The 12,209-nt window shown below is 38.1% G+C and overlaps 1 non-coding gene across 1 annotated transcript; it reads left to right on the top strand.

Annotated features, from left to right (window-relative positions):
* Window positions 1–11,426: 11,426 nt before the first annotated feature.
* LOC144221047 (U6 spliceosomal RNA) lies at window positions 11,427–11,529 on the top strand. Its single transcript, XR_013331945.1, has one exon. It is a non-coding gene; the product is annotated as a U6 spliceosomal RNA (small nuclear RNA).
* Window positions 11,530–12,209: the final 680 nt, after the last annotated feature.

Below are 12,209 nucleotides of genomic sequence, written 5' to 3'. Positions count from 1 at the left end.
TGAGAATGTCTGAGCATAGGAGCTTCTGTCCCCATGGAGTTGGGGTATATCACTACTCCCATGTGGTTTTTGCCAGCCCAGAAACTTTCTGAACCCCACATTATAAGGATTTTATGGAGGATTTTCCTCACATAGGCATGATCAATTTTTAACTCCATTTCCAGCCCCTCTCCTATCTCTAAAGAAGGCAGAGGTTGTGGGAGGTGGATGGGGTTGAAAATTCTAAGCTTCCTTTCATGGTCTGGTCATGACCACCATCCAAAAGCCATCTAGGAGCCCACCCAAAGTTGCCACATCGGGACAAAACATGGTCCAGTGTTCTTATCACTTAATAATTTATGAGAGTTTTAAGAGTCTTGTGTTGGGGACAGGATCAAAGACAAATATGAGGACAAGAGATGCACCTAGTGTTCTTATCACTTAGGAAATTACAAGGATTTTAGGAGCTCTTTGCCAGGAAATGGGGGTGGAATCCAATATACGTATTTCCTATGATCTCACATTCTCTTTCTGTTCAAGTGGTTTAAAGTATGATTCAAGACCCTAACCAAAACAAGAATCCCAAACTGAGTCATCACTTGGAGTAGAGTCACCTGAAAGAGCTACATGGCCACATTATGAACTAGAGACAAACTTATGTTGTATTACTCTCCTCTGATTTGAGGGTTTATTGTTAAAAAGGCGAGTTAACGCCTTTTAACATAGTAATCGGTAACAGAAGAGAGGTGCTGTCATAATAAAACCCTAAAATATGTGGCATTGATTCACCTATTGGCTCTGGATAGTGAAGAAATAGTTACTAGGTAGCTATGTTATACGGTAGCAAAATATTCAGTAAATTTGTTACCTGCTTTCCCTCACAAGACAGACCCATGTGCCAATTGGGCTTGTAAACACTATAGGAAGAGTTTGGAAAACCAAATGTTGGCAGTGTTTTGGGAGACTGTCAGCTCATTTGTCATAGTATAATTAAAAAAAAAAGAGATGATGATTCCAGGAGAAAATTGGCCAACTAATAAATAGAAAGGAAGAGAGAGAGAGAGAGAGAGAGAGAGAATAGAAATTCAAGGCCTTGTAAGCTTGAAAGTCCTAATGTCTAAACCCTAAACAATCAGTGCCAGACTTCCGAAAAGCTGTGAAAGAAAAAAGTTTAGTACAACTTGATGGTTGGAAAAAGGACTCATGGAAAACATCAGATTATGAGTATGTCCTTAATTTGCTCAGGATAGATTCAGGGTAGCTGCCATTAAGTAAAAAGGAAATCACAGGGTGAAGCAACAACATAAATCAGACTGCAAAATCATGTCTAGAAAAAACTACTGGTGTGGCTACTGGCACATGGAATTGATTGGAAAGAGATTGGAAAGCATTAAAAATTTTTTAATGTTTATTTATTTTCGAGAAAGAGACAGAGCAGGCACAGGGGAGAGGCAGAGAAAGAGAGAGACACAGAATGCAAAGCAGACTCCAAGCTCTTAGCTGTCAGCACAGAGCCCAATGCGGGGCTTGAACTCACCAATCGTGAGATCATGACCTGAGCCGAAGTCAGATGTTTAACTGACTGAGCCATCCAGGAGCCCCAAAAACTATTAAAATTTTGAAGAAATGATTTGCCAATGAAACTAAAAACGTACAATAAAAACCATTTGTGATATTAGGATTTAAAACAGCTTGCAGATGCCCAAACTTGCAGCAGTAGGCAGGCTTTTAAATCTATCCATTTCCTAGAAATGGCTTGCTGCCCAATACCCAAGCCTGATGTAGTCAAGGAAAATAATGGACAAGGAGGAGCCTTCCAGAGGTTGAGAACATTGGATAATAGAGTTCTCCCCAGAAAACATAATTGACCCTAATCAAGATTTTCCCTTGCTCCAGGGCAGTGCCTGCCTAGTAGGATTTCAAAATTGGTTCAAACCAGCAACTGCTGTGTTTCTTATTCTCCTAAATGGAAGTGGTGATTGTGGTTATCTTATCCATTGTAATTATATATGTGTTTAGGTGAGGATCACTTCCTAGTCTTTTCGTTCATAGGTCTCCAGAGTCTGGGGCATCAGATTTTGATCAGATGGGAAGGACGGCGTGGCAAGCTGAGAGCCTGGATTTTGAGCTGATGCAGTTAGTGATCGAAAATTTTGGGTTAGTGATGGAGGTGGATGTGTTTCATGCACGGGAGGATGAATAAAGGGATAATGAGTGGCCAGAAAGGACTGGTGAGATGCTCATTAATCTTATTTCCTTCTTTTGGGCACAAGGAAATGCTACAGTTCAGAGTTTCTCTTGAAGTTAGATCATCTAGATAGCAGCCATATGAGGTGGTAAGTAGAACATGGACAGAAGCCATTTGTGTCACTTCTGAGACCTGGCTTCTTAAAGGTCTTTCAATATCTTTCACATACTCTCTCCATTGTCCCATGACTATAAGCAAAGAATCTGAGAGTGGAACTTCCCGAGTCAACACTTGTAAGAGAGCTGCTGAAGACAGCTACCATTCCAACTATGGGCTGTGAATTTGTCAAGTCACTAACATTTTGTGATGGCAAATCAAGTGACTGTCATATTCAAAGATATGATACTGAAGAGATTATGGAAGCTCATTAAGTAAATCTGTATACATACTTAATAAATAACTATTATACAGTCTGAATTTTGTCTGTTGGTGTGTTGGAAAAGAAAGAAACATGTAAGAGGGAATTCCTGGGTTCTTTGGAAGAAAGCAGAGCGTACTCTAAGCATAAATAGGATCACTAGTGAAGTAAGTGATAAAAAATGGAAATGAATTGTTATCTCTTCAAAACAATAAAAAACAGAAACCAACAAGGAGAAGATAAGAATTGGTATTAAATAGTGATTCCCAAGCCTGGGAATGGGTGAAGAGGAGTCAGGGAGTTCATGTAAGGAATTTGAAAAAAATATTATGGAGGAAGAGGGGAAAGTTTTAGAGAGCTCAGTGAATGGGAATTATGTGTTAACCTGTTGCTGTCTTACTCAAGGAATTGTCTCTGTGCCAAGGAGAATAAAAAGCTCACAACTGCTCATTTAAGACATGAATGTTTAAGAATTCCCATGGAAAAAATTTAGTGTATAAGATGATGGAAATCTGGTTTGAAGAGAAGTGAATTATTAAGGAGAAAGAGCTACATTTTTTAAGGGGACTTAGATTTGCTGACCTTTTAACTGTGAATAGTTCCCATCTTTAGAAATAAATTCCATTTATATTTTAAATTTTGCAGCATTTGCTACCACTCCCTTTAATATTTATCCTATTCGTAAGGAGAAAAATTCATTTCTTTATCTATGCTTATTTATCATTCCTAGAGTGCAGAGCATTCAAAGTACTTTGTATACTGTGAGTGTTAAAAGAATAAAGATTCTTTTTTTTTTTTTTTAATTTATTTCTAGGAGAGAGAGAGACAGCGTGAGCAGGGGAGGGTCAGAGAGAGAGGGAGACACAGACTCTGAAACAGGCTCCAGGCTCTGAGCTGGCAGTCAGCACAGAGCCCAACGCAGGCTCGAGCCCACGAACCGCGAGATCATGACCTAAGTGAAAGTCGGACGCTTAACCGACTAAGCCACCCAGGCGCCCCAAAAGAATAAAGATTCTAATCTTCAAGTTTGTAATTCATTTCAACAAAAACTATTAAGCTCCTACAGTGTGTACTCAGCAGTGGGGATATAAAAATGAATAACTTAACTTAATCAAGGAGTAAACAGTCAATTCTTAAGAGGATTATTACATGGCACTCAATTCTATTATGTAGGTTTTGTCCAAAAAAAAAAAAAAAAAACCCATACAGCAATTCTCTGACACCAGCTGAGTGTCCTACAATTCAACTTAGTTCTGACACCATCTACCCAGAGATAGTGTCAGCTTCCACAGGTTAAGGGCTCAGTCCCACAAGACTGCCTTTCACTTCAGATGCCAATGGCAAGTCCAGGTTGTTAAGCTGACTGTAAATCAGAGGTTCCTATGATCCTCCTTATGGGTTTGATTAAGTTGCTAGAGCTGCTCACAGAATTCAGGAAAATAATTTACTCATTAGATTAGTGGTTTATTACAAAGTATTTTAAAATACACAAGTTAACAGACAGAAGAATACATAGGGTGAGGTCCTCAACAAAGTAGCTTTGCCCCTGTGGAGTTTGGGGCCACATAGTCGCCTTGGAAGTGTGACTTAGATGTCAACTGGGAAGCTATCTCTGAACTCTGTCATTTTGGGTTTTGACAGAGGCTTCATTACTTAGCATAACTGATTAAATCACCAGCCATCTGTGATTGGATTCAATCTTCAGCCCATCTCCCCTACCTGAAGGTCAGGAGCAGCGACTAAAGGGTCCAAACCTCTAATCACTTGGTTGGTTCCGCTGACAACCAGCCCCACCCTTAGGTGACCTAGGAGCTTTCCAATAGTCACTTCATAAACATAACAGAAGACACCTTTATGGCTTTCCTCACTTAGGAAATTCCAGTAGTTTCAGGAGTTCTGTGCCAGGAACAGGAAGAAGACCAAACATATACTTCTTATTATAAATCACAGTATCACAATGACTTAGGCTTGTAAAGATTACTACTATAACCCGGTGAAATAGCAAGATGGTTAAGAGCGTGGATTTTTAAGCTGGATTCCCTGGGTTTAAAATCAGCTAATTAATTTACTAGGTGAAAGACATTTGAAGTGTTACTTAACGTTTGTGTGATCAATGGAGGTAATATTGGAAACTTCCTCATAAAGTTACTTTGAAGTTTAAATGAATTAATATATCTAAAGAATCTAGAATAAAGCTCAGCACATAGTAATCACTGTACATATTGACTATGATTGTAATAGAAGAATATATGATGTACTCCGGGAGCAAGGAGAAGGAAAAGTTTAATTTAGTTTACAGGGTGGAGCAGAACCTTTCGAAGAGCTGAGTTTTGCAGACCAAGGGGGAGAGATTGGTATTAAATTATATTTGAAGAATTTTACATACTGTATCAGTTTTTAGAGGGTGAAGTCAAGATAGTTTCTGGTTTAGGTGACTCCTTTAGCATGAACACATCATTCAAAGGATGAATCCATTCCAAATGAGTTTTATACCTGTTAGGGTCTTACATAGTTAATCTGACTAGAAGAGGCTCGATTATATCCAGCTTACTGCTTACTATTTGGTCTATAAAGCCAGGTTTGTTTGTTTGTTTGTTTGTTTTTTACTCTCCTTTTTGTTAGACTACACTTGTAATAGTTATACAGCTTAAATCCTTATTCAGAGCAAGGAAGCGGATTAACCCACACCTTAGAAATTTTCTCTCTAGGTTACTACTTAAAACCTGCTCAACTTCATAATAACTAGTGACTCCTCCCCTGAGGGTTTCACGGTGTTTTCTTAGAAATGAGTCAATGATGACAGGCGAAAAGATGTCTAAATCACATCATACTTTTAATAGACTATTTTAGCTAAGACAGTAGAAAAGACCAAACAATGCCAAAGAAGTCTTTTCTTTTTTTAAATTTTTTAAAAATGTTTATTTTGAGAGAGACAGAGACAGCACGAGCAGGGGAGGGGCAGAGGGAGAGGGGGAAAGAATCTGAAGCAGCCACCAGGCTTCAGGTTCCAAGCTGTCAAGACACAGCCCAACACTGGCTCTAACTCACTAATTGCAAGAACATGACCTGAGCTGAAGTTGGATACTTAACTGACTGAGCCACCCAGATGCCCCAAGAAGTCTTTTCCAAGTAAGAATAAAAGCATCTGGGTGGCTCAGTTGGTTAAGCATCTGATTTTGGCTCAGGTCACGATCTCTTGGTGTCTGACTTTGGCTCAGGTCATAATGTCGCAGTTTGTGGGTTGGAGCCCCGCATTGGGTTTTGTGCTGACAGCTGGGAGCGTGGAGCCTGTTTCAGATTCTGTGTCTCCCTCTCTTTCTACCCCAGCCCCCCTTAATGCTCTGTCTCTCTCTCTCCCCTTAAAAAAATAAACATTAAAAAAAGTTTAAGATGCTCCTGGGTGGCTCAGTCAGTTAAACGTCAGACTTTGGCTCAGGTCATGATTTCATGGTTGGTGGATGTGAGCCCCGCGTCAGGCTCTGTGCTGCTGATTGCTCCGAACCTGGAGCCTGCTTTGGATTCTGTGTCTCCTTCTCTGCCCCTCCCCTGCTCTCTCTCTCTCTCTCTCTCTCTCAAAAATAAATAAACATTAAAAAAAGTTTAAAAAGTAAAGCATTTGCCAATGCACTGAGAAATGACTGCCTATTCTCTCTATAAATGAGATGTTCTCTGAAACATCTCATTTTTGTTCTCTGAAAATGATGAGCTGTTAATTTTTTAATTTCATTCCCAGGAAATTTCAAATTTTCAGGCATTACTATGAATGAGTCTGTGCAGCATTTAGAAGGCTAAAAACAAAGGGAGGAAAGCCAAAGAGAAACACCCGTTTTCAGCATTTGCCCCAGGGCTTTGCAACCAAAGCACCACCCCACTTCTTTCTGAGGTGACTACACCCTCTCTTCTCTAGGCATTGGAATCTCTCCTGGATACGTACAAGCATTTGTCTCTCTGACAAAGTTTCATTGCCAGGGAATTTCTAGATAGGGATCCTGAGTTAAAATCTCAAATTATACGCATCCACCCACCCTTATATTATAATTACTGTCTTGGGGCTTTTAGAAATAACTACACACACCATCAGTTTCACAATTGCTTTAGAGAGTGGTAAGATTAGTAGGCAAGCTCCTAGAGAAATTATGCAGGTGACCACAGTTTTTAATGTGGACCTTGTTAAAATCTTTGAATGCTGTCATGCTGGGACCAAGAGGCCAAGTTTGAAGATTTTATCACAATGCTTTTGGCACAGCACTTAAGAACTAAAATAAAGGGATTTGTAAGTGCTGTTGCCTTAGCTGCCTGCTGCCTGCTTTGGGGTTTTCCCTCATAAAGAGGATCATGTGGTATTTTGGGATAACATTAAGAAATTTTTCTTTAAGAACCACAGCCACAATTACAATGTGGTGGCTGTTTTGCTATGTCTTTATATGATAACTAGTCATCGACAATTTTTTCTATTAATTTCATTTTGGTCAAATATGTTTTCAGAATGAAATTCGAAGACAGGAATTTCCTGCATATATGTAAATTAATTTATTATGAAACAACATATAACATCATAGCCCATTAGAATTAAGAAAAACCAGGGGCGCCTGTGTGGCTCAGTCGGTTAAGCTTCCGACTTTGGCTCAGGTCCTGATCTCACAGTTCGTGGGTTTGAGCCCCGCATCGGGCTCTGTGCTGACAGCCAGCTCAGAGCTTAGAGCCTGTTTCAGATTCTGTGTCTCCCTCTGTCTCTGACCTTCCCCTGTTCACTCTGTCTGTCTGTCTCTCTCTCAGAAATAAATAAAACATTAAAAAAAATTAAAAACAAAAGAATTAAGAAAAACCACAGATATGTTGATTTTACTATTTGGTCTCAGAGGTGAAGGGCTTGCACATGCTGGTTGTGTAGGGCTTGCCCATTTCCTTAAGTTATTCCTAGGCCCTTTGCCTCAATTTCTAACTCAAATTAGCAGTATGCAAGTAATCAGACAGTTCACTGAACAGTACTTGCTACTGTGAATCAAATGGGCTTGCTCTTTCCATTCCAAACCCCTTTTCTCTGTCTGTTTCCTGGACAGGTGGAGGACAGGACTTGGTACATCAGCTCACCTCAGTAGAAGTGGTAAATGTGCCTGCGTCTAACCAAAAGCTTACCCAGCTGGAACTGGATCATCCTTCTGTACTGTTGATATAATATTTTTGCATTTGTTGATTCATTATTTAGTCTTTTTATTGTGCTTGTATCCTAAGTTCTATTTTATATACACGTCAGCACTCAGGCTATAAAAATGGACTGTTTCATCACCAAGGTCCTTTTAGACATAAAATAATTATTTCTTTTTTTAAATTTATATTTCTCTTGTAAACATTTGGAAAATTAAATTAAAATAGAAAGAAGAAGGGCGCCTGAGTGTCTCAGTTGGCTAAGCATCTGACTTCGGCTCAAGTCATGATCTCACGGTTGGTGAGCTCAAGCCCAACATCATGCTTTGTGTGGACAGCTGAGAGCCTGGAGCCTGCTTAAAATTCTGTGTCTTCCTTCCTTTCTGCCTCTCTCCTTCTTATGCTCTGTCTCTCTGTCTCTCAAAAATGAATAAATGTTAAAAAAAAATTTTATATAGAAAGAAGAAAAATATCACTTTTATATGAAACAATCATTTTCTAGAAGGAGAAAGAAACTTTGTATTTGTTCTTAACCTATAAATAGTAAATAAATTCTCATTGCTGAAACTTCAGACAATACTAATAATAAAAAAAATTAAATAACAAATCTAAATTTCATGTAAAGATATCCACTGTTACTACATTATTGTGTTTTTCTTGTTTTTCTGTGCGTGTGTGTGTGTATATTTGTGTAGTCAAGCGGTTCATTTTCAGGATTGGAATAGTGTAAGAAATATAATATATAACCTTTATAGTCCATTTAAGTTACAATATTTCTTCATTCTTTAAATGGCCCTCAAGGTCATGATTTTTAGGAGTATAATAGTCAAACAGATGGAAATAACATATTTAACCATTCTCCAAGTGGCAGAAATTTAGGTTACTTTTTCATTTTATTATAAAATATTGTAATGAACATTTATGTACATAAATATTTATAGTTGTGTCTGATATTCCTGGTCAAATTCCTTCAATTTGGCTAAAGACAATTTCAGCTTTTATTTCTTTAATTTAATTTTTTATGTTTATTTATTATGTACCCAGTTTAAGCTTTTAATATAGATATTTGAATATATCATCAAATTGTCTTCCAAAAAAGTTGTACCAATTTGTAAACTCAGCAATAGTCACTAATATGCCCTTACTGTGTGCAACACTGAGTACTGTCATTCTTTTTAATACCTGATGCTGATTAGTGAACCATAGTATATTCTTATTTCAATTTGCATTTTAAAATTACAAATAAAACTAACATCTTTCTCTCCATCCTTTGTATATCTTCTTGTATGAATTGCTAGTTATTTACTCACTTTTTTGTATTGAACATGCTCATATTTTTTTTCCTTTAAAGATTTTTTTCTTTCAGGGTGCCTGGGTGGCTCAGTCAGCTACCTAAGTTTCTGATTCTTGGTTTTGGCTTAGGTCACGATCTCATGGTTTCGTGAGTTCGAGCCCCGCATCCAGCTCTGTGCTTGTGGGAAGTTATTCTGAACTCACTAGTTGAGAAAACTCCTTGTGAGGGTTAAGGCAAGTTTGCAAGGCTTTTGCTGCCATCAGATGATGACCTATCCCCATCCCCACTCAACTGATTCTGCTTGAGCACCAACCCCCAAGGCACCTTGTTGATTTATTAGGAGTGACTTATTTTGGCCTTGATATGCTGATTGCACCTTGTAAAGGAACTTACTGTAGGAACATTTTTTGTGGTTATGGGAGCAAACATTGCATTTCCTGAAAAACCTGTTTTTCTTAATACTTCCCAGTAAGTGACAAACAGGCTATTGACCCCTGATCACAAAGAATTAACCTTTGCCTTTACCATGCTAAAAGCATTATCCTCTTTGTATTTGAATGCTAAAGGTATCTTCCTTCCTCATATGATGAGCATGAGCTCTCTTATCTGAATCATAATAATAAGGTTATGCATATCAATGTTCTGGAGAATCTCTACTGATCAAAGAATTTATCATCAGAATGCCACTTCTGTGCCATACCCCAAACACTTAATCATAAAACAAAGTTGAGTCTCAGACAGTGTGGAGATGCCTGGCTGGTGACAAGAAAGATTCTCGTAGCTCTCTCATCTCTCTCTTGCCAGACACCCTCCTTCCTTCAGGGACCCCTGGACCTGCTGGAGATGGCATGGACCTTGCTTGGGACTCTCTCTCTCTCTCTCTCTCTGTCCCTCCCTTGCTTATGCTATCCCTATCTCTCTCAAAAATAAAAACAAACTTAAAAAATATATATATTTAAAGATTTTTTTTTTCTTTTTAAGTAGGCTGCATGCCCAATGTGGAACCCAATACGGGAGGTCATGACCCTGAGATCAAGATGTGAGTTGAGATCAAGAGTCAGACACTTAACTGACTGAACCACCCAGGAGCCCCTAACGATTTTATTTTTAAGTAATCTCTATACCCAACGTGTGGTTTGAACCCACAGTCCCAAATCAAGAGTTGCATGCTCCACTAACTGAACCAACCAGGCAACCCAAACATGATAATCTTTTATACTGATTTTTAGGAGACATTTTTTTTTTTATATAATAAAGGCATTAATACTTGGTCTTATGCATTGCAAAAATTCTTTTTTTAAGTTGCTTTCTTATCTGGTTTACATGTTTTTAGGAGTAGATCATGGTGCTAGTAACCTAGTTATGAGGAAAAATTAAACAAAGACAGATGATTGGTCTGGGAGGAACTGATTGGGCATGAATGGTGGTCGTTGGATTGCATTAGAATTTGGATGATTGGTTTACTGTTTTGGACAATGAAATTATAATTTTGGTACTCTAGCCTCTGCTATTTTTAACTCTCAAAACAACCCTTTAAACTGCTATCATCATATATAAGTCACAGATCTACTAAAGTGGCAAAGGCAGACTTACAAGCCAGGCTTGTTCAGCACCAGAGTCTATTCTTATGATTATACCACACTACTTTTGAAGATTACATAAGTGTTTTTCATCCCTATGCTTCTTCAGTATGTTTTTAAATGCCTGCTTGATATTTCATACAGTTGGTGTTCCATAAACTCATCATGATTCAGTTTATTCCTCAAATTCATAGATAAGACACAAAGGAACAGAAAGGATAAGTAACTTGCCCAAGATGACCTAGCTAGTAAAACTAATTCAGGAAAATGGGAGAAGGCCAAAAGCAGTGAGATCTAGTCTGCCAATCTTTTCATCTTGTGCTTCTTCTTTTGCTTTTTATGCCTAGAAATTTCTTCTCTGCCTAGAAGTGAGAGATTGTCAATAATGTTTCCTTCTAATTGTTTCTGATACTGGTTTGCATATTTATATTTAACTCAAGACTGGAATATATTTAGGTGAGAGAAATAAATTAGAGGTGTTTTCCTAAGGTGAGAAACTTGATGAAATGATTCAATGTTTTATCTGGAAGAAAATATAAATGATAAGCTGAGAAATATTTAAAGAAGAGTATTAGAACAGAGAACTAGTATTGTCAGAAATTTTAAAAACAATAATTATGCAATAATTAAATCAGCATGCTCTGTTTTAAGAAAAAACTCTGTTCAGTATAAAGGAATAATTACTATGATGTTAAACTTTATTTTTCTCAAAGAGCATATTCACTTGGTAATTTGGGATTTTATGATTTTTCAGAGCTAGAGGATGTCAAAATAATAACTGAAAAAATAGAAACCCCTCAAATAAAAATCCAAACAAACCTGGTGCTTGTTTTGAAAGCATACATACTAGAATTGGAATCATGTAGAGATTAGCATGACCCCTGCCAAGGATGGCACACAGATTTGTGAAGCCTTCCCTACTTTTCAGTTACGCAAGATGAATTTTATACCTCAATAAAGCTGGAAAAAAAGAAAAAGTCCAACCCTGAATTTTCTCTTAACAAGGCTTGCCCTTAATGAGTTGTGACAGTGAAATAATCCTTTTGACATGGGGCAGTTACCATGGCCATAAACATAGATGTCATGGCAGATGTTGACTGCAAAGGCTGCTGAGTTGATGAGTGAACACTTCTGGGCTTTCTTTACGTGCGCAAGTCTCTTTCTGCATACTCCACACCCTGCTACCTACCAAAGTGCATCTGCTGTAGAACTCTGTCTGCCCTCTGAACCTATCTTTCTACTTTTGAACTGCAATAGGGTTAGGTCATCACGGGCTCGGTCTTCTTCCTTGTTATGTTAAGATTTGGATAAACAGGAACCTCTCCCTGGAATTATGAGGATGTTCCAAAGGGCCTCCAGGTGGAAAAGATTTGGCCTTGACATCACAGAAAAGAAGGGAGAGGTCAGAAAAACAATAATCCTAGAATCAAGGGATTTTAGAAATACGAGCAAGGATTTTCTCTTAATCTTCTATTATTCAACCAAAAACCTATAAACATACATATGGTTTTCAGGATGAGGAACTCAATGTCAGAAATGGAAAACTCAAGGTTGGCTATGTATGAGCTCCAAGATTTGGTGTATTTATTTGCTAACTCTTTTTTC

Source organism: Crocuta crocuta, unplaced genomic scaffold (genome assembly GCF_008692635.1).
Source record: "Crocuta crocuta isolate KB4526 unplaced genomic scaffold, BGI_CrCroc_1.0 scaffold1, whole genome shotgun sequence".
Lineage (NCBI taxonomy): Eukaryota > Metazoa > Chordata > Mammalia > Carnivora > Hyaenidae > Crocuta > Crocuta crocuta.
The sequence above is the reverse complement of the archived record's forward strand: the minus strand, read 5'-3'. Positions and strand labels throughout refer to the sequence as shown.